Genomic DNA, 23,627 nt, shown 5'->3' on the forward strand with positions numbered 1-23,627 from the left:
CCCTCCTACTACATCTGTGCAGCACCCTCACCCTCCTGGTCCCCCAGCCCGCTCTCGGCGTCCTGCTGCTTCTCCGCTCTGTGCTCGCCTGCCTTCTGATCCTGCACCCAAGCCTCGCACTCCTCCTGCTGCTCTCTCCCAGCCTCAGCCTCACCCTCCTTCTGACCCTCCTCCCAAGTCTTACCCTCATTTTCGTTCTCCTTATCAGTCATTTCCTCTTTTTCTTCCACTCCAGCCTCTTGTTGCTGCGCCCCAGCCTGTCCGTCTTTCTGCTCCGTCCTTCCAGCCTCACCCTCCTCCGTATCCTCCATCTCAGCCCCGTGCTGCTCCTCCTCCTCACCCTCCTGACCATGCTCACCTGCGCTCTGTACCTCGACGCTTGCCTCGCCCCCCTGCTCGTCCATCCCAGCCTGACCGCTCCTCAGGCTCTTCCTTCCCGCCCCACCCTCGCTAAGGTCCTTCTCCCTAGCCTCACCCTCCTCTTCCTCCACCTCCTCCCTCTCATTCCTCCATAGCCACCTCAACCTTCTACGACTATGTCCTGTCTGCCCATTTGTCTCCCACACCAGCCTGATCTTCCACACTGTTCTTACCTTCCGTATGACCTCTCGCTTCAGTCTTGCCCTGCCTCAGGCCCGTCAAATTATAATCCTCTAATCTACCCTCCTCCAGGTCTCCTCACTTTGTCATCTTTTTCCATCCCTGACAAATTACACCCCTCCCCAGCACCTGATCTTATTCACTCCACACCCAGCTCCTCAAGACTCTGTTCCTAATCGTACCTAACCTGCTCATGGCCCTGTGTTATCCTACCTGTTCCTACTCAGCCTCTATGTTATCCCCAACTCCTCCTTCTTACTAGTCCTCTAGACCCTAACACACCCCCACCCACTTGTGATCCAGTCACCCCATCCTTTTACACCTACAAAAAGAACCCCAGCAGGAAGTTTCCTTCCCACGGCCACAGTTCTGAAGCTCCCCGTTATGACAACCAGACTCCCAGAAACATGATGGTGGGTATAGGGGATGTGGCCCCAAGGACAGATTACCCCTCAGCTGGAAATATTACTTGGTTCTTTACAGGACCCTTTTCCATGAGCAAGTCCTGGTTAGGTGACTAAAGTATTTTGCCTTCATCTGCACTTGGTTCCTCTGAATAGACTAGAGTACCTCTAACAATTTCCTTTTCTCTGAACAGGCAGTTAGATCCTCTCCTGCCTGATTAGTGTGCTTGCATCAGCCTTTACAACATGGTTGGAGCAGACCAAACTGCAGGAGCCTAATGAAGGAGAGAATGAGAGGGATTCATCCCCTCTGTTCTTGGGGAGGGTGTGTTCTGTTGCTCTGCCCTGAGTTAAAGTGAGTGAAAGAAATGGGGAGCCCTGAGAACTCAGCTACAGGGCATGAGGATTCCACTGTAGGCTGCTGGGGACCTGTGTGGTTTTTGTTTGTTGTTGGTTTGGTGGGGTGGTGGTAGTTATAATTGACTTGATCTGGTTGTGCTCAAACTTTGTTGTTTCTTTTAATCCCCAAATATTTTATAACAAGGTCCAGGGTCACTAGACTGCTTTCAAATAGCTTGAATGTACACGTTGTTGAATAAGCATGGTGCAGTCTCTGGCATTGCCCACAGGAATCTGACTTTTATAGTAATTTCGTCTCCTTGGAATTTCAGCAAATCCCTGTAGCAGGCATGCAATGGAGAGGAGGAGTCACTAATTGGTGAACAATGACATTATCTCCAGTGGCTGGACTCCATTTCTGTGGATGACAGCTATCCAATAACACAACTCCCATGAGTGCAGAGAGATGAGAACAATTCTGGACAATCCTGATGCCTCTGGCCTCTAAGCTATAGCTCTTCTGCTCCCTTACGCAGGAAAAAGCAGTCCTTCTTTGAGGGATTAAGAAACTCATGTCCCTTGGACCAGTCTTAGCTGCAAGGATAGGCAGGTCTGTTTCTATTGTAATTGAGTCAGCAAGTTGCTCTATGAATGAGCTGTCCTGAAGGTTTTAGTTTTCTTCTGGCATCTCTGTCCCAGAATTGACAAAACAGGTCCGCCAGTTGTAAGGGTGCCAAAACCAAGATGGTTGAGATTCCATTTACTCCATAGAGAACTTGAGGCACTAAAGTGTTGATTCCATTGGATAGATGACCTTTAGAGATGCAGTTATCTTTGGCTGGATTTGCAAGATTGATACAATGAATAACAACTCTTCCCAGGGCAAATACTTCCCAGGGCCAAACCAGTTGGCTTGTTCTGTTTGTTTATTAAAATAGCCACACCCCAATGCTGGCAATTCAGTGGAGATTTTGATCCCTGTGAATTCAGAAGGTTGGTTCTCTTACTGATAGTCAGCCTGTCTCCACAGTTGCTACCATGATCATACTGTATCACATCTGTATAGTAAAGCTCTTCAGGATGTGCAGGATTTGATAAACAGGCATCCCAAAACTTGAGAGTCTCATCCAAGCAACTGGTCATTATACATCAATAACTGTAGACTGGGGCTTTGATCAAATGGTTGTTTCTAATAGGAATATCATGCTGTGCAGTCTGTAGCACTTGATTGCTATTGAGGTCGTGAATTTTGACACTGCTATATCAAAAGACAACACACTGATATATAGAAAGTTGTATTTTGCACAATACAAAATCTTAGGCCCAAGGATTATCATGAATCCTCACATGACTGTATGAAATCCCCACATTCCTTGAAATGTTACTGTTTTGCTCCTTTGACATTTTAATAATTGTCCAAATGTGTAATTTTACTAAACTAAATCTATGTGCTATTTAGGAAATTCATATCCTACCATTATTCTGCTGGTAGAAAAATGTTGTGGGTAGTGGTGGCCTCAGCTGCTGTGGTGTAGGCTGTGGGACATAAGGTGGGGGAAATTCTCCTTGATTTGAGGAATGCATCAGTTCAGGGCATGTGGATGGATACATAGGAGAATGATAGTATGAACTGTGGTACTTGCATTGAAATGGTGTGGACACATGACATTTTCTGAGGCACTATGTGAATTTTATGGATCCCATTGTCTTCTACCACCTATGATGTATAACCAAGAGGTAGATATATAGGTGGCAGAGGACGGGGACATGAGAGACACATAGGCAGCCCATTGAATATTCTGAATTCTTTAGTGTTGATAGTGAGAGTCTCCCCAGGAATAACTTGTACCAGTATAATCTGTTGTATCCAGTATTGAGGAAAGGAAGGCCATCTGGCCTCTCTCTGGGGATGTTATCATCGTGTGTGAGTGCTTAGTAGTATGCTGGGTTGCAGCGGTGGTGTTCCCATGATAGCTCTCCATGTCCTCGAGTGGACTGCAGCAGCCTTATGACCTCCATTCACTTGTTTTTAAAATGATTCTCCACATGACAGAGCTGAGCAGCAACCAATGGCCAAGCCCTGCAGGCATAGAGACAGGTAACATGTAGTCACACATATTTTGTGTATGAGATCAGCAGAGGGTTCATACTCTGGGCATCTGTTGTAAAGTGTGAGATGTTTGACTTCCTCCAAAATCTTTTTCAGCAGATTGGCCTACCTGAGGTCTAGTCAGCGGGTGACCACTTCTTTCTTCTGCCACATAACCCCAAGCTCTATTCTGGTGGTATCCAGAAGTGGCCCAGTAGCCAAGTCATATCTGAGCAGCTGGGTCAGGTGAGTTCAGAGCTGGAATGGGACAGAGGATGGAATGGGACACTCAGAGGCACAACATGGGGTAGGGGTGGGACAAAGACAAAACAGATTGGGGGTTATAGAATCTGGAATGGATTTTGAAAGATTACACATGAGCTCCTAAAAAGCTTGGGCAGATGCTATTAGATTAGGGGGATGAGCTTTTCAGACCCTGGAATGTGAGCTAAAGCTAAAGCAAGGAACTCAGGAAGTTGAGAGAAAGGGCCACACAGCTGTGAGGTCCAGGGCCACACTGTGTCCCCAGCCTGAACAGTCCTGAAATCCTTATGCTTAATGAGTGAGTGAATGAAGAATGAAGGAAACACACAATGAGTGGAACCCAGGCCTCAGCGTCGGTGTGTGGGTGCCTCCTAAAACCAGGACTTGGGGGAGGGGTTCTTTCTTTTCCAAGACTGTTTCTGTTGCTTTAAGATAAAGTATATCGAATAAGGCATGTAGTGGAGGCAGATTCAAAGAAGTAATAATAGCCCTCCTGAATTATACTTGCTAAAACTTATATGTCTGTTTCTATGGTTACAAGTCAACACTTATGTGTATGTTACCATAGTTACAAACCAATAATGTGTAAAATACCAAGTTGGTTAGGTTAGGAAAGAGTGATTTTTTTTCTTATTGGTGATTCAGGACACCTTGGTACAGATTGTTTTATCAAATGTGCGAAACATCCATTTTTTTGTTTGAGACAAAGAGGGTTTGACTGTGGCCATCTGCTTTAATGCAGGAGAGGATTCTAGCTTCCTCTAGCATCTTCTTTTAAGAAGTGATTGGCCCAGATGAAGTCTGGTCATGAAGTCCCTCTATTTCCTGGGTCTGCCACATGACAAAAGGGATTTGAATTCAAGAGAGATCCAGATCTGCTTGCCAGGTGAGTCAGTGTTGAAGTGGGCAGTAGAGGAATCCTAAACATTGAGTGTTGGGTTCAAACATGGTACAGCACAAACAGGGACTTGAAGCTACAGTACAGAGAATGGTTTTTGAAAAGTGATATGTGTGTGCTCATGTAAACTTTGGGTAGCTATTCTCAAACAGAAAGAAAAAGAGTAAGAAGATTCTAGGCCATGGAACATTAGCTAATGGAAGGAACGATGAAATAGGAAATTGCAGAAATGTCCTAACAGCTAGCTTGTTCCACACTGTCTGTTCCTGATGTAAACACATCCTGAAACACACTGGCCCAGAGTGAAAGGACGTGTGCAGTCCATAAGGGGATCGGGCCAGCATTCTCCACTGCGTCAAGACACCATTTGGGAGGCCTGTGTTCCTTCTCAGTGTGCCTAAACATTTGTGAAGTGTGCAGTGGGAAGAGTGCAGGCTTTAGATCAGTGTTTAACTGCTGACAAAGACCAGGGGCCAGGGCTAGTTACATTCCCGTGCAAGGCCTTTGTTCATTCCTTTCTCTTATTTAAGGTATATGTAGGGCTCAGTGTCACAGAAACAGAAAATAGAATACTGATTGCCAGGGACTAGGGGGAGGGGAAGTGAAGAGTAGGTTAATGCTTGATAAAAAGTTCTGGAGACTGCATTCAGTAGGAGTCTATTTTAAACAGTCCTAAAAATGACTGCAATGTAGAATTTCAAATTGTGCTCTACCCCCAATAAAAAAAAATCAGAAAATAGCTTAACTGCAACAACATCATGTTAGATTAGGAAAGGTTTATGTTCCTACATTGGCCACATTGGGCTGAATTATTTGTCACATATGAAACGGTGTGTGTGTGTGTGTGTGTGTGTGTGAAAGAAAGCGATTCTATGCTTCCAATAGTGTCAGAAAGGCTATTGACTCCTTCTAAAACGTGTTTTAATAGACAATTTGCCCAAGTGAAATACAATAATCAGGGTGAGGCTGCCATGTACAAGATGGCCAACCCTTTGCTAGCAGGGCCCAGATGAAGATTTCCTATGAGCTCATGTAAGCAAATATTGGAAAGCTGTCCTCAAATCAGGTTTCTAGGAGGCATGCTGTGGAGCTGTGCTCAATGCATAGAATTAGAGTTGCTCTATTGTTTCAAGTGCATTCCTACCTGATATAAGGACATCCTGAACTATACTTTCCTTTACAACTGTGTGAGGAAAGAAACAAGTGGAGTACATAGTGAGAAAGGACACATATGAGTTGATGTTTGGGGATTTATTAAACCAGGGCTGGTCCACCCCTTCAGAGCTGTTGTACTGGTGCTAGCATTAAAATAACCTCTCATTAAACATATTTATTTACGTGAAGAGAACAGATTTCATGTATTTCATATATTCAGTTTCAAGCCTGCAATGATCCCTCCCACCTTTGTTGTCTCCTTTCCCTCCCTCCTTCCTCCTGTTTTTTTTTTTTTCCCCCTTTTAATATTGTTTATTTTTTGAAAGCAAGAATTAGGAGGAGAGAAAGAGAGATCTTCCATCTGGTAGGTCACTTCCCAGATGGCCACAATAGCCAGGGCTGGGCCAGGCCAAACACAGGAGCCAGGAGCTTCTTCCAGGTCTCCCACATGGGATACTGTAGTCCAAACACTTGAGCCAATCTCGGCCTTTTTTGCCAGGCCTTTAGTAGTTGTTGTGCACAGGACATAAACCAGCACCCATATGGGACACTGGTGGCCACAAAACACTCAACCCCACACATTCAATGCACTTCATACTCACAGGTTTAATCCTACACTCAATGAAGAACTCAATCAGAAAAAAATACAAAGACCACTGTTGTGCAATAGTAGACAAGGGCTGTAACAAATGATAAACTATAAGGATGTCAGCTTCACTCATAAACATCAATGTGGGGGGTACAGATGACCCTTTCATATGCTGATTTCATTCCTTTGGGTAAATTCCCAAGAGTGCAAGGGCTGGGTCATATGATAGGTGTATTTTCAGATTTTTGAAGAATCTCAATACTGTCTTCCACAATGGCTGTACTAGTTTACATTCCCACCAACAGTGGACTAGGTACCTTTTCTCCCACAGCTTCAAAAGCACTTCTCTTTCTTTTTCTTTTTAATTTTTGGATGATAGGCATTCTCACTTAGGTGACATGAAATTCATCGTGGTTTTTATTTGCATTTCTATGATGGTTAGAGACCCCGAGCATTTGTCCATGTGTCTGTTGTCCATTTGGATTTCATCCTTTGAAGAATGCCTTTTCATCTCCGTTGTCCATTTATTCATGGGGTTATTTGTTTTGTTTTGGTTCAGTTTCTTGAGCCCCTTATATGTTTTATATCTTAATGGTTTATCAGGAGAATAGTTTGCAAATATTTTCTACCATTTGGTCTGATGCCTCTTCTCTTTGTCAAGTGTTTCCTTTGCTGTTCATAAACATCTTAGCTTGAGCTGGGTCTCACACATGGGTGCAGGGGACCAAGGACTTGGGTGATCTGCTGCTTTCCCAGGCGCATTAGTAGGAATCTGGATTAGAAGTGCAGCAGCTGGGTCTCCAACCTGTGCACATATGGGATACCAGCATCATAGGCAGAGGCTTAATCTGCTACACACAATGCTGGCCTCATCTATTGGCCCTTTGTAGTTCATCCTTTGAAAAATGCCTATTTATGTCCTTTACCCATTTTTTCACTGGATTTTTTGTTTTGTGTATACTCAGTTTCATGAGCTCCTTATTATTCTAACATACTAATCCTTTATTAGGTGACTAGTTTGTAGATATTTCTCCCATTCTGTTATTGTCTGTTTGCTTTGCTGTTTCCTTTGCCGTTCCAAAGCTCCTTAGTTTGATGTAATCCCATTTGCCTATTTTTCTTTTACTACCTGTGTTTCAGGTTTCATAAAATATAGAACATTGCTTTTAATGTTGTGGCAGATTGAAAAAAAAATCTACATTGTACGTGTGTGGGGGGGGGGTGTGGGTGGTGATTGTGGCTGTGTGTATGTGTGTGTGTTGCATGCATTCATGTTGACAATAGGCAAACAGGATTTGGAAGCTTTTCAAGATGGAGAAATTTCTGACTCTTTCTCAAATCTTTTATAGGAAATGAATGATGCAGAGGAATGTTTCCAATGAAGCACGTATCACCTGCACTGTATGAAGGAAAAGCATTCTGAGATGATAGAAAGGAGTTACACTGTGCAACACAGAGATTGACAAGCTCCAGGACAACGTCAGATCAAATATTCAGACAGAACTAAGATATTGGTGGTCAAGGTTGTTTAAAGGAAAGCGTGATATTGGTGGTCAAGGTTGCATAAGAAAGATATTGGTGGTCAAGTTGTATAAAGGAAAGTGTGATATTGGTGGTCAAGCTTGTATAAGATGTTGGTGGTCAAGGTTGTATAAAGGAATGTGTGATATTGGTGGTCAAGGTTGTTTAAGGAAGATATTGGTTGTCAAGGTTGTTTAAAGGAAAGTGTGATATTGGTGGTCAAGGTTGTCACTGATATCTTACTTAAACAACCTTGACCACCAATATCACACTTTCCTTTAAACAACCTTGACAACCAATATCTTACTTAAACAAGCTTGACCACCAATATCGCACTTTACTTTATACAATCTTGACCACCAACATCTTACTTAAACAACCTTGAAACCAATATCACACTTTCCTTTATACAATTTGACCACCAATATCTTTCTTATACAACCTTGACCATCAATAACACACTTTCCTTTGAACAAACTTGACCACCACTATCTTAGTTCTGTCTGAATGCTTGGTCTTACATATGTCCTGCAGCTTGCCAATATCTGTGTTGCACCAAATGTATGAACTCTCCAGAGAGAGAGAAAGGACTGGGGTTTCAACAGCTGGGTACACACTGACTCCAAGTCTGTGCTTGCATCTCCTGGAAATGCTCCACCCAATCCATTTGTGACTGAGTGCTCCAGGATGCACTCCATCGGAAACACACTCTGCAGAACATTGCCATTATGCAGAGCAACCATTATGTTTTGGGTCCTGCTGCATCTGGTGCAAGCTATTCCCCACTTTTCTTTTGAAGAAACAGTTACCCACTGTCCAAGTGAGCACATGGGTACTGTTTCAATGTCTGTTTTCAACCCTATAGGCACAGGCACATATTCTGGCCTGCCACTGCCAAACACCTACTCTTACCCCTCTGCTCATTCACATTCCCTCTCATTTTATCACAAGCACCAGTACAACTGCCTCAAAGACAGCAACTGGCCCCAGCTTTCAAATGTTTGTGTCCTTCCTCACTACATCCTGTCACTCACTCACCTGTACAGTACGAGCATATTTCAGGATGCCTTTACAACAGGAGGAATACTGCTGACCACATTCACTGCTTGGAAAACCTCCTAATTTCTTGTGTGCTGCACAAAGGCCAAATTAGGCACATTGGTGCTTGGAATTGGTGGCAGATTGCCAGATGAATATGGCTTGCTTATGAGACTATGTCAACCATTTTTGTGTCACCACCAAATGAAGACTCCTTTGGACAAGATAGGCAGAGACATTGTGTCATGCCAAATTAGGCACATTGGTGCTTAGAATTGGTGGCAGATTGCCAGATGCATATGACTGGCTTAAGAGACTATGTTGACTGCTCTTGTGTCACCACAACAAGTTGGAGATTCCTTTGAGCAAGACAGGCAGAGACATTGTGTCATGCCAAATTAGGCACATTGGTGCTTAGAATTGGTGGCAGATTGCCGATGCATATGACTTGTTTCTAAGAGACTATGTAGACTGTTGTGTCACCACAATGAGTTGGTGACTCCTTTGGGCAAGACAGGCAGAGACATTGTGTCATGCCAAATTAGGCACATTGGTGTCTACACCTAAGCTGGCAGTTTTGTATCATGACCAGAACATGGTAATGATCATCAATGCTTCAACTGTTGTTACCATTGTGATAACCAAGTTGAAATCATGGAACTCAAGGATATTCTAAGATAATATTGCTTGCAGTTTGACCCAGCACTTTATAGAGAGGAGTCACACATTCCTCGTCATACTTGGACTATATACTACTCCTCAGGAAAGTATCATGGCTGCCCTCAGACACCTTGTGAAGCCTAAGACTGACAAAAAGAGGACCAACAAGCTCATCCTGCACCAGTCAGACTAAGATGTTGAGTTTAAGGATAAGTGGCAGAAATCAAGGAGTACTGACAATGGGGTATGGAGAAGATTCAATGGCCAGATCTTGACCCCAACATTGGTTTTGGGAACAATAGGAAAACAAAGCTTCCTGGTGGCATCTGGAAGTTCCTAGCCCTCAATGTCAGCGAGCTGGAGGTGTTGCTATTACACAACAAATCTTGCCATGCTGAGATTGCTCAGTGTTTCCTCCATGAACCATCATGGAGAGGGCATCATGGAGAGAGCAGCCCAGCTGGCATCAGAGTCACCAATCCCAATGCCAGGCTGAACAGTGAAGAAAATGGATAGCTCCTGTGCACATTTCATTTGTGTTTAAGTAGAACCATTAAAACTAAAAAAAAAAAAAAAAAAAAAAAAAAAAAAACCAAAAAACAAAAAAAAGAAAAGAAAAGCCTGCTGAAGGTAGCTGTTTGGTCCAGAAAGCTGAAAATTAAAAATTATCTGTCCTTCATCTGTCGCCAGCTGAATATGAAACAGTCTGTGGCTGAGTCCATGAGCTACTTGTGTGGAGATAGAAAGATTTCAAGATTCTACATGATGCTGTGTGCATCTCTTTCCAAAAATCAGAGAGGAAAAAAAAAACATCCAAGAGTAAGTCCAGGGTTTCCTTCTGTTTTGTAGCCCCTCTCCTCCACCATTCTGCCTTCAAGCAGAGAGCAATCTCAAGTTAACTAAATTCCTAGGGCTGTTAACATGTTTATGAAAGTTTACTACCAGACATGGCAATAGGTTAATTTAGTTTTTGTCACTTATTAGAGAATGTATTTTGTATATCTTCATAGTGAAGTAGTTTATTGTACCTTTCAGCAACTCCTTTTTGAAAAGGAAGTTCTTTTTGAGGAACATGATTTTTCTTTGAAATGTTTAATGTAAGTGAGAATTTATTTGTGTTCCTTGGTTAAAAATTATGCACATTGCTACGTTTCTTGTAGAGGGCAAGATAATCTGTTTATAATAAAAATGAAAGAATTTTTTCAGATGTGTTAGTCATTTATTATATAAACTGCTTATATTGCTATAACAAACTTAGCATGCCACAGTGTAGCAGCCTAAAATGCTGGGAAAAGTAATTTCTTTTTATGATATTTATGATGTTATTAGAGATAAACATCAAGAATCAGTAATCTAGAAGGAAAACCTGAGAATTAACAAATCATAGTCTAAAGAGATACAGAACATTATCTGATTATATGAAATTGAAATACTAATTTCCCCATGTATAGAGAAAAAAAATGAACCAATTTCCCAGAGGAAGAACAAATATAACTTAGTTTGCCATGATACTCATGCTTGCTTCCCCACAAAGGGAATTGAAGTTGAACAGAAAGTGTGGTGGCGCTCTTGGTGACCCTGTAAGGAGGTGGGCTTGAAACTCCCCAGGCACTGCCACAGGCCTCCTGCCCAGAGGAAGGATGGCTGAGGCTGTGATTTATGAGTCAGAACTGAAAGAATGCTAAACCTAAGCCCAAGATACATTTTTTGCCTTTGGAAGTATTTCTAAAGTGGCTATCAAAGTGAAGTAGAGAACTTTGTTATCTGTTTTGGTATTTTGTTAAGTTTTGAATATTCAAATTAGCTTTTGCTGTGAATACTATTTGCTGTGTATGACAGTTACCTTTTTTGGTGAAGCACATGATAATAAAGATGTTGGCGAATGGGGCCAGTGCTATGGTGTAGTGGGTCAAGTTGCGGCCCTTAGCACCAATGTCCCATATGCTCCACTTTCAATCCAGCTCCCTGCCAATGTAGCTGGGAAGGCAGCGGAAGGTGGCCCAAGTTCCTGGGCTCCTACCACCCACATGGGAAACTTGGAAGAAACACTTGGTTCCAGGCTCCAGCCCAGCACAGCCCTGGGCTTTGTGGCCATTTCTGGAGTGAACCAGTGGGTGAAGATCTCTCTGTCTCTCCTTCTCTCTCTCTATAATTCTGCCTTTCAAATTAGTAAATAAATCTTTTTAAAAAAAGATTTTTTGATATAAAGAAATTTTAACACCTTGACCTATTCACACTTTAAACCCCTCTTGTTTTTCTCTAGTTGATGATCAACTGAGTGTTCATGTCGATGAAGGTGGATGGGCTTGTCTGGCCTGCAAAGAGAAATGGATTATTTGGAAGATTTCTCTGTCACCTATTACTAAGGTAACAATTCTTTTTTTTTATGGTTTTTTTTTTTTTTTTGGACAGGCAGAGTGGACAGTGAGAGAGAGAGAGAGACAGAGATAAAGGTCTTCCTTTTGCCGTTGGTTCACCCTCCAATGGCCGCCGCGGCCAGCGCGCTGCGGCCGGCGCACCACGCTGATCCAATGGCAGGAGCCAGGTACTTATCCTGGTCTCCCATGGGGTGCAGGGCCCAAGGACTTGGGCCATCCTTCACTGCACTCCCGGGCCACAGCAGAGAGTTGGCCTGGAAGAGGAGCAATCGGGACAGAATCCGGTGCCCCGACCAGGAATAGAACCTGGTATGCCAGTGCCGCAAGGCAGAGGATTAGCCTAGTGAGCTGTGGTACTGGCTGGTAACAATTCTTGAGAGAGCTTGAAGGAGATAGAAGAGAAAGCTATCAATTGGTTCTTACCTTTGCCCTTCATTTTCTAGTCAGTAGAGGGTAGTGATGTGCTTCAGGCTTTATGGGTTAGCATTTCCATAGTAGTATGAAATGCCAAGCATGTATACACATTTGTGTATTAAAGAAAAGGCTTTCCTCCCATTAGTAATTTTTAAACATCATTTACATTTAATAAAATCAGAGACATTTTTAATGAACATAATGCAAATCATTTTGCTGACTGAACTCTAAGACTAAATGCCCTCCATATAAGCTAATGAACTGTGAATTTGCCACCAGAGAGGGATTCATCCATCACTGGCTAAGCCTGGCTGGGGAAGACACCTAGAGAGACTCTTGTAGATTTGGGAGGTGATAAGACTTACAATTTCCTAAAAGCAGTGCAGGTATGGTGGATATTGCTTATATTGATTGGAAAATTGTGTTTTGACTTGGAAGTGATATTTGAATGAATACAAATCTAGGGATTTGAACAGATCATTCAGACCAGGGATCCATCAAAAACAGTTAAGGAAAAAGAATGTAAGGATCTTAACACTAAGACAAAGGAGATTCTTCACGTAGGACTCTCAGCTAGCAGTGTTGGGTGGTAGTCAGTGGGGTTCATTTCTTTCAGAGACATTTTGTGAGAGTAGCTTGAACCTCTGAGGCACTGTGATGGATGTTTTTCTAATATCTACTCTGTGGGTTTACCAAAGACATAAAATCTCATACTTAATTTGTTGCACATGCAATATTATGAGCCTACAACTTAAAAGTCAGAATTAAAAAATATATGGTGAACTTTTTTCTACTACAAAGCTTTTCATTTTGAATGGATGGACTCCTGAGTATCATTATTTTAAGAAAATAATATTGTTCTTTTTTATTATTCTTTAGATTTATTTAAGGTGAAGATAATTTTTCTCTGTATCAAAGCATTTTTTGTTACTCTGTCCTATTGTTAGATGCATAACTGAACTAATCTCATGATGTTGTTCCCAGGGAGGAAGTTTTTTTTTTGTCCTCATCAGGAAGCCACAACTAATTTGGTTGATCCCTGAAAGCTCAGGAAAGATTCATCAGCATATTCTGCCTCAGGGGCAAGGCATGCTCTCAGGCATCCAGTGAAGGTTTCTTCTCTCTTTGGAATTTTGTCTCCTAGTAGTGATCTCATAGTAAGTTTATAAAGTAACTGCTTTCACACTTAATTCTTTGTGAAATTGGTTAGGTTGAAAGTTTCTTATGAAGTTGGCATTGCACCATATGAATAATGGAACACACAAAATAAAACCTTTGATTTTCTTCAGTGAACCATTTTTCTTATGATGATAAATCAGTTCATACTAACCCTCTCCTTATACTGTAACATTAATACCCTCACTTCAGACACATCATCTTATAAGTACTCTTTTTTAATTAAAACAGTTATGTAAGATTTTTTTTAAGATTTATTTATTTGAAAAAGTTACACAGAGAGAGGACAGGCAGAGAGAGAGAGAGGTCTTCCATCCGATGGTTCACTCCCCAAATGGCCTCAATGGCTGGAACTGCACCAATCTGAAGCCAGGAGCCAAGAGCTTCTTCTGGGTCTCCCACGCAGGTTCAGGGGCCCAAGTCCTTGGGCCATCTTCTGCTGCTTTCCCAGGCCATAGCAGAGAGCTGGATTGGAAGAGGAGCAGCCAACACTCAACCCAAGGCCCACATGGGATGCTGGCACCAGAGGCAGAAGCTTAACCGACTGCCACAGCGCTGGCCCCTTAGCCCTTTGCTAATCTCTTCCAGCTTCTCATTTCTTATTTGCCTTCCTCACAGCAAATGACTTAGCCTCCTATAGCACAGAGATCAGAGAAGCTAGATAAAAACTCCCTGAACATATAGCATCTAGAAAACAGCCATGTGCCTTGGGCTTGTTTACATAACACAGAGTTTAGAAGTGGCACAGGAGCAAGCCTCAGTGCAGAGGTACCCTTGGGTCTCTGCTTGGGTGACATTTGTTAGTGTGCAGTTGGTCAGAGCAAGTTGAAGGGTGGAGCCCACAGTGAGAAAGCATTCAAGGGAGATGAATTCAGATTTTAGTTGATCCTAGTTAAGTTTTCTATATGCCATGTATTCCGGAACAGTCTTTATGAGATGTGATAAATTCATATATGATTGATCACCCAGGAAAATTGAATCCAGCCACTGTTCTACCCCTTACATTTGAGCTGAGTGAGACTTCGAACAACTTGCTGAACATTTTTGGCATTCTATTTCTTCCTTTGCTCAATGTTGAGTGGGGAAGGAGTTGGAATAGATGAAGAATCATTAGTGTATCCAGCAGACACTTGGTTTGAAGCCTATTCTGTTTGCTTCCTTTGTTTTCAGCCTCAGCTTGTGAATGCAGAACCCCAATCAGTGCTACCAGATGCACAGTGGCTCACTCTCACAACAGGGATAGCAGTAAGACTGAAAGTGCTTTTAAAGGCTTAATACTGTGCCTCCAAAGTGGGCCTTCTGGCAAAGAGGGTTAAGCCACTGCTTGGGATACCCACATTCTTTATTGGAGTGCTGGTTCAAGACCTAGCAGCTTTCTTCTTTTCCATTGCAGGAGGCAGCGGAAGATGGCTTGGGCCCCTGGTGCTCATGTAGGTGACAACGTGTGGAGTTCCAAGCTCCAGGCTCTGTGCCCCTGCCTTCTGCTTGGCCCAGCCCTAGTAAACCAGCAGATTAAAAGTGTGTGTGTCTGTGTGTGTGTCTGTGTGTGTGTGTGTGTGTGTGAGAGAGAGAGAGAGAGAGAGAGAGAGAGAGATTCTGCCTCTCCAGAACTGGAAAATAAATAAATTAATTAACAAATCAACAAACATAAACAAGGCAGAAACTGTGCCTCATAATAATTTCCTAAGGGTAGTTCTGGTCCCGAAGGGGCACCATTAAATGGGGTTTTTGTTAAATCTTACTTAATATATATATTTTTTTGACAGGCAGAGTGGACAGAGAGAGAGAGACAGAGAGAAAGGTTTTCCTTTGCCGTTGGTTCACCCTCCAATGGCAGTCGCGGCCAGTGCGCTGCGGCCAGCGCTTCACGCTGATCCAAAGGCAGGAGCCAGGTGCTTCTCCTGGTCTCCCATGTGGGTGCAGGGCCCAAGGACTTGGGCCATCCTCCACTGCCTTCCTGGGCCACAGCAGAGAGCTGGCCTGGAAGAGGAGCAACCGGGACAGAATTCGGTGCCCCGACCAGGACTAGAACCTGGTGTGCTGGCGCCGCTAGGCGGAGGATTAGCCTATTGAGCCATGGCACCGGCCCTTACTTAATATTTTTATAATCTTGTTGCTTGGTTCAATCTCACTGCAAAGATTTAGATTATCTTATTTTACGTGTTTATTCTTTAATTAAAATTCTGTCAGATTTGTGGCATCTCAGAATGTCAATGACATTGTAGATAAGTGGCTGCTATAGCAAATCACCACAGAAGGGGTAGGTTCAAACCACAGAATATATTTGCTCATAGTCTGGAGGTCAGAAGTCCAAAATCAAGACATCAGCAAGGCTACATTCCCTCCAAGGCTCTGGGGAAAAACCCTTCCCTGCCTCTGCTAGCTGCTGGTGGTTGCTGCTGGTCTTTCCCATTCCTGGCATTGTAGATGAATCACTCCAGTTTCTGTCTCCACTGTCACTTGGCCTCTGCCCACTGTAGCTGTCTTCATGTTGCCTAAGGGCACCAGTTACTGGACTTAGGGCCCATTCTAACCCTTAACTTACTACATTTACAAAGACCTTATTTCTAAATAAGACCACATTTGTCTGATAGGCCATCTAGTCACCTCTCTATATCACAGTGAACATGATTGTCTAGAAAACTAGAAGGGATCCTGACACCTTTCTGTTGTCAAAAGGATTAAGTTCAAACTCTGTAATATAGTTCACAAGGCTTTGTCTTCTCTGGTTTTATAATCCACCCCCTCTGAATTTATCTCATTCCTTCATGGGAATTCTGTTTGATCTGCCTTTGGTTCATTGACATCTGGTTGTGCTCTGATGTCTCTGACCAGTTTAGAAGAGTCTGCTTCTTTTAAGGGCTCACCTGTCCTTTACTTGGTTGTTCTGGGAGCTGTTTTTCCAGATACTTCCCTCCTTGTAGGATTTCATCCTATCCATTGGTTTCAGGTCTCTCTAGAGATCCGGGCTTACTTGCTATTAGACATGGAAATAAGCTCTGTGCATCTGCATACCCCTCCCTATATTCTCTGCAACTTGTTTAACCCCTTCCTTAGCCATTAGGGCTTGGATTGACCGTCTCTTCCTCCATCAGGTCTTGCCCCTCTGATACATTGCTGTGCTCCGTAGTCCTCTGTTCTTGTCCTGTCACAATACTTGTCATTGCTTTTTTAATTTTCTGACATTCAGGTCTGTTTCTTAAGATCTAGTTTATCATTCTGTGTGCAGTGTTTAGCTATAAGTATTCTGTATATATTTATTGAATCAGTAGGTACATAATATTTTTCTCGCTTTTAATTAAAAAGTTTAAATAAAAACACTTCAGGCTAAGATGTATAAATGGGATTTTAATTTCACAATTTTTTGTTGTTAGTGTCTTTTGTTTAAGAGATTTATTTATTTATTTGAAAGGCAGGGTGATAGCGAGACATCTTCCACCCACCGGTTCACTCCCCAAATTCACTTTCTGCAAGGGTTGGGCTGAGCCAGGCCAAAGCAGGAAGCCAGAAACTCCATCTGAGGTCCCACATGGGTGGCAGGGACTCAAGTACTTGAGCTATGATCTGCTGCTTCCCAGGAGCCTTATCAGGGAGCTGGATGGGAAGCAGAGTAGCTGAGACTCGAACTGGCAGAGCAGCTTAACCTGCTGCACCCCAAAGCCTCCCCTCATAGTTAGTTTTGAAGATGTTTGACCTCCCTTAATATTTTTGTTTTCCAATTCTATTTCAGAAAAGATTTCGGTCATGCTCAGATGATGGTTGATGAGCTGTTTTCCTCTCACGCTGATCTGGGTTCTGATTGTGAACTAGACAAGGCTGTTACCCAAATCAGCGTAGACCTGATGGATGACTATCCAGCTTCTGACCCACCATGGGCTGAATCTGTCCCAGAAGGTAAGGATATTCTGGGTTTGTGTAACAACCATTTTTATAATATGTAACATCTGTATTAAAAGTATCTCTCAAAGCACATTTTAAAATTTCTCAAGTGATTGGCAATTCAGTTTTGTTTTGTTTTAAAAATGTATTTATTTATTTGAGAGATGGAGTTACAGACAGATAGTGAGGTGTTCCATCTGCTGATTTATTCCCAAATGGCCACAATGGCCAGAGCTGAGCTGATCCAAAGCCAGGAGCCAGGAGCTTCCTCCGCATCTCCCACATGGGTGCAGGGGTCCAAGCACTTGGGCCATCTTCCATTGCTTTCCCACGTCATAAGCAGAGAGTTGAATTGGAAGAGGAGCAGCCAGCACACAAACCATTGCCCATATGGGATGCCAGCACTGCAGGTGGAGGCTTAATCTATTACACCACAGTGCCGGCCCCCAATTCAGTATTTTTACAATCTTTCTTGTAAAGATTTTGAAGAGGCCTCAGAACAGACCTAGGTTATAGACTATGAGGGAACATTGGAGCAAATCCTTATATTCTGTCTGAGGCATACTACTGAGCTTTCTCAAGATTTTTATTTCTAAAAGGAAATTGTGTAGCAGGTTAAACTGCTGCCTGCAATGCCAGCATTCCATATGGCTACAGGTTCCTGTCCTGACTGCACCACTTCCAATCCAGCTCCCTGCTATTGCATTGGGAAAGTGGCAGAAGGTGCCTATGTGCTTGGGCCCCTGCTACCCACGTGGGAGACACAGAAGAAGCTCCTGACTTCCTGGCCTCACCCTGGCCATTGTGGTCATTTGGGGAGTGAACCAGTGGATGGGAGATCCCTCTCTGTCAGTCACTCTCTCTCTTTCAAATAAACAAATAAATAAATAAATCCCTAAAAAAAGGAATTAAATTGGTGGTATCAGTAAGCATTTGGTATGTATTTACCCCCAAATTATTAAGGATAATTTTGGCATGATCAGTGTATTTGGCTGATAGAGATTGTACATTCTCAGGAGAGTAGCAGTAAGCAAACCTCAGTATGTAGAAGTGGGGTGTAGCAGGTTAGTGTCTCTAGTGACTGCCAACTTACTCTTCCATCCACTATAGCAGGGAGGATACTCTGGGGGTTCCTGAGGACATTCCTCTCCCTGATACCCTACTTCTTAGTGAGTTTTCTGAGCATTGCTCAAGAATTAGGAAGAAGACATCAGCACTCACCTCCTTCCTTTGACTGTTCCTGAGTTTTTAAATTTGGATGACATAAATGATTAAACCAGTAATAACATGTTCTTCATTTTGAATTAATACATCAGAATTGTATCAAACTCCCCAAATTTTCCTCCAAATTTTTAGAATTCTTGGGTAATTTTATAAATAATTTAGTTGAGGGGTTGCTACTTTCCCATTGTTTTTATATTTTCTTTTTAAAAGAATAACCATTTTTACCACTGAAAGGTAGAGAGACAGAAGGAAAATTCTCATTCACTGATTCACTCCCCCAATTGCCTGCAATAGCCCAGAGTGGGCCAAGTCAAAGCCTGGAGCCAGGAACTCAATCTGGGTCTCCCATGGTGGCAGGGACCCAAGTGCTTGAGCTACCACCACTGCTTTCCAGGGTGTGCACTAGCAGGAAGCTAGAATTGGAAGCGGGGCTAGGACTCAAGTATGGGATGTGGGCCTCCTAAGCCTCATCTTTTTTTCTTTTTTAAAAAAATTAATTTATTTTTAAGGAATGCAAATTTCATATCTACTTTAGGAATATAGTTATTCTTCCTATCATACCCACCCTCCCACCCACACTCCGACTCTGACCCCGAGCCCTCCTCCTTCTCTTCCCAGTCCCATTCTCCATTAAGAATCATTTTCAATTAACTTTGTACACAGAAGACCAACTCTATACTAAGTAAAGCTTTCAACAATTTGCACACATGCACACACACAACCTGGGAACAGGTATCACATTTAATTCTCATAATACAACTCATTGAGGACAAAGTTCCTGCATGGAGAGTTAGTGCCCAGTGACTCCTGTTGTTCCTTTAACAATTAACACTCTTAATGTATGACGTCAGTGACCACCCGAGGCTCTTGACATGAGCTGCCTAGGCTATGGAAGCCTTTTGAATCCACAATCTCCGTCAGCATTTTTAGACAAGGCCATTAACAAAGTGGAAGTTCTCTCCTCCCTTCAGAGAAAAGTGCATCCTTCTTTGATGGCCACTTCTTTCCGTTGGGGTCTCACAAAGATCCTTCATGTAGAACATTTTTTTGCCACATTGTCATGGCTTTCCATTCCTGAAATGCTCTCACAGGCTTTTCAGCCAGACCAGGAAGCCTGAAGGGCTGAGCCTCATCTTAACCACTGGGCCAGTCACCTGCCCCGTGGTAGGTTTCATTTTAGTAGCAGTCACTATCCTAAGACCAGTCTGTTGTGTGTTTCAGTTTTGTTACTCTGTTTTTGCAGAAGCACCTGGGTTCAGCAACACATCACTGATTATTCTTCACCAGCTGGAAGATAAGATGAAAGCCCATTCTTTCCTTATGGACTTTATTCATCAAGTAAGGGTCCAGGTTGCTGCACAGGGAGGTGGGGACTCTTGATGTTTGTGCTCTACATTGTCAGCTCTCTTCAGTGTAACAGGAAATACCCCCTCTGTACTGAGGACTTTTTTTTTTTAATGTGGGATGTGATGTGTTTTCTGTGCTGACTTAAAAGTAAAGTATTCTAGGGCTGTTTGGAGGCCTATTGCTCTAACTATAAAGGCTGCATTGAAGATTAGATAAAAGAAGAAAAATAATGTATTTCAGGAGAAATGTTCTTTTCAGCTTTTTAAAAAAATTTTTTGGTAACACAGTATTTTAAGTCCAGTTCTTTAAAAAACAGGATTTAATTCAGAATTTCTGTGTACTTTTATGTAAAACTTTAGATTGTCATAAGTTGATTTTATATTATTAGAAAGATAGTGAAAAATATTGCGACAGTGATAGATTCTTATGTGGATTTGAAATATTTAAGTATCAGAATCAAATCCTCATTAATAACAGAGGGGGGGTTCTTTCATCCATTGATTTACTCCCCAAATAGCTGCTACAGCCAGGGATCGGCCAGCCTGAAGCTAGGAGCTTGGAACTCCATCCTGGTCTCCCTCTGGGGGGACTGTGGCAAACACTCGGGTCATCTGCTGCTGCTTTTCCATGTGCATTAGCTGGGGGCTGGATTGGAAGTGGAGAAGCAGGGATTCAAACCAGTGCTTGCATGGGATGCTGGTATTGCAGGTGGTGGCTTAACCTGCTACAGTGCTTTTCAAATTAAATAAAGGGGGAAAGTTTAACTGTAGGACTGAAACTGTGAACAAGAGTTTTCATAACATTTTTGCCATGTTGTCTTCATGTGTTAATGACACAAAATGAAGAATAAGAAATCATATGGTTGATTATTTACTATTTTTTTTAAGATTTATTTATTTATTTGAAGGGCAGAGTAACAATCAGAGACACAGAGAAAGGTCTCCCATCCTCTGGTTCGCTCCCCAGATGGCTGCCATGGCTGGAGGTGGGCCAATCCAAAGCCAGGAGCCAGGAGCTTCCTCCAGATCCCCCACATGGGTGCAGGGGCCCAAGGACTTGGGCCATATTCTACTGCTTTTACAGGTCATAGCACAGAGCTGGATCAAAAGTAGAGCAGCCAGGACTCAGACTGGTGCCCATATGGCTTGCCAGGACTGCAGGCTGCAGCTTTACCTACTACACCACAGTGCCGGTCCCTGCTAATTGTTTTTCTACAAACATTTCTGTTACACCTGGAAAAGCAGGGAATTCTTCAAAGAAAAATTAGCAAGTTTCAATTTGGGTCATTATTATAATCCAGTAATTAGTTTGGGGGTCTTACCTAATAAAATTATGTCAATTGTAATCAAGTGATAGATGGTTATATTGAGCGCTAATAGCTATTATAAACAGATAGTTCAATTGAAATATCTACGTGGTGGGGGAGGCATTCAACCATGTGATTATGACACTGGTTAAGAAGGGGCTAGCACTGTGGCGCAGCAGGTGAAGCCACCACCTGCAGTGTCAGCACCCCCAGACTCAAAGCATCCCCAACCCGTGTGGGATGCCAGCATTGCAGACGGCAGCTTTACGCACTACACCATAGCGCCAGCCCCTTAATTTGTTTTTTTGTGCACTCTAACATTTAGAAGTTGGGAGATTATAACTTGGTTTTAAAATTTATTTTCACCACTAACTCAGTATATTGGTGTAATGAGTAAAACGCAGTGAGTGGTTGTAGTTGCAACCCATCATCATAATTTTGTTGTAAGTGTTGGCTTCTGTTTATCCCCTCAGGTGTCCCAAGTAGATACTATCTGTGAGTGTTTACTGGAGCACGAGGAGCAAGTCTTGAAGGACGCAGCACTGGATTCTGTGGAATGGGCTGAAGTGGTGATCAGCGTGAACAATATTCTTAAGGTATAAAAGTACCATCAAGACTGCAGCAGATTAAAGCTCAGAGTCTCGATACACAATAAGTGGTTTCCTTATTCAGAGTCTGCATGATCAATAATTTATGAAGTTTCAGCCATTTGCTGTTTCTAAAATGAAAAATATCAGCTAACTGAATGTATATATTAATACACACACATTTATGATGTTCTCAATAAAACCTGAATTTCTCCTTGTTAAAAATTAATACACATATTAATATTAACAAACCCAAATAGCTCTCATTTCTATTTTCTAACCACTCAGACACTTGCTGCTTGTATTATTGATCAAAATATTCCATCTAATTTTAGCTAATGGACTTTATATTAATGATTTTCCTACTTAGGTTGGAAACTTATAGTTTTCCAAAGTTGAAGTTAAATTGTGGAGTAAAGCAAATGTCAAAAGCAGAGAAACCCCAAAAGTAATCCTCTGGTCTTTTGCAGGGTACTTTTTTTCACTAACAGACCTTAGTGTTTCAAATTATTCTCTGAGCTGGTGCCATGGCTCAATAGGCTAATCCTCTGCCTTGCGGCGCCGACACACCGGGTTCTAGTCCCCGTCGGGGCATCGGATTCTGTCCCGGTTGCCCCTCTTCCAGGCCAGCTCTCTGCTGTGGCCAGGAAGTGCAGTGGAGGATGGCCCAAGTGCTTGGGCCCTGCACCCCATGGGAGACCAGGAGAAGCACCTGGCTCCTGCCTTCGGATCAGTGTGGTGCACCGGCCGCAGCGCACCAGCTGTGGCGGCCATTGGAGGGTGAACCAACGGTAGAGGTGTTAAGGTCGAGAACGCCCACCACCCAAGGGACGACTCCAAAAGACCTCTCTCATGCAAATTGCAAAGGATTTTTTTTTCCAGTATGCTGGGGCTCTCTGATCAAACCAGAACTGAGCAGCCCTGAGGATCTACAGCATAGGGTTTATAAAGGCAAAAACCGTAAAATCCGGAGGGGGGGGAATGCATGGTTGCTATACATGGTTGCTAAGATCAAAAAGAGAGTACATAGTTACTGGGGTCAACATAACCTAAGACCTAGCTGAAATTAATATTCATCATAATCTTGACAATACCAGTTACAATCGTACAATTATCATTTATGATCTTGACATTAATCCAAATTATATGTAAGACATAGACAAAGCACATCTTTATCATTAACCCAGGTGTAACCTTTCTATTTTCAAGCTTGAGCAATCATGCTAGGGGTTTTCTGTGCTCTGTCAAGGGATGTAGTGCACTGCTATTGTCTGACTATTTGAGATCATAGTTTCAGACCAGAGTCTCACATTGGGGGGGGGTTACTTTCCCAGAATGCAGTCTCAAGTGCTCCAAAATGGAGTCCCTACTGTCAAGGTGCTACTTCAGAGGAAGACCTTTCTCTCTGTCTCTCTCTCTCACTGTCCACTCTGCCTGTCAAAAACTAAAACAAAAACAAAGAAAAAACAAAAAACAAATTATTCTCTGAAATGCTGTGGTCCATCACTTTGCACATGTGATAACACATTTGATTTGTCTTCCATGATATGTTGCAGGCTGCTAATCATTATCGCCAAAATAGAAACTCCTTGTATAGGAGAGAAGCACTAGAAAAAGGACCTGAATATGTTCCTTGGGCAGGTAATATGCTGATTTATTAATAGCTGTTTACAATGTTTTTGATGATCCATCATTTTCAGAAGCTGTATAATTCCTGTACTGCAAGTGTGTAAGTGAAATGAAAAATCAGCGCCATCTT

This window comes from Oryctolagus cuniculus, chromosome 13 (genome assembly GCF_051225735.1).
Source record: "Oryctolagus cuniculus isolate XC-2025 breed Fujian yellow rabbit chromosome 13, ASM5122573v1, whole genome shotgun sequence".
Classification (NCBI taxonomy): domain Eukaryota; kingdom Metazoa; phylum Chordata; class Mammalia; order Lagomorpha; family Leporidae; genus Oryctolagus; species Oryctolagus cuniculus.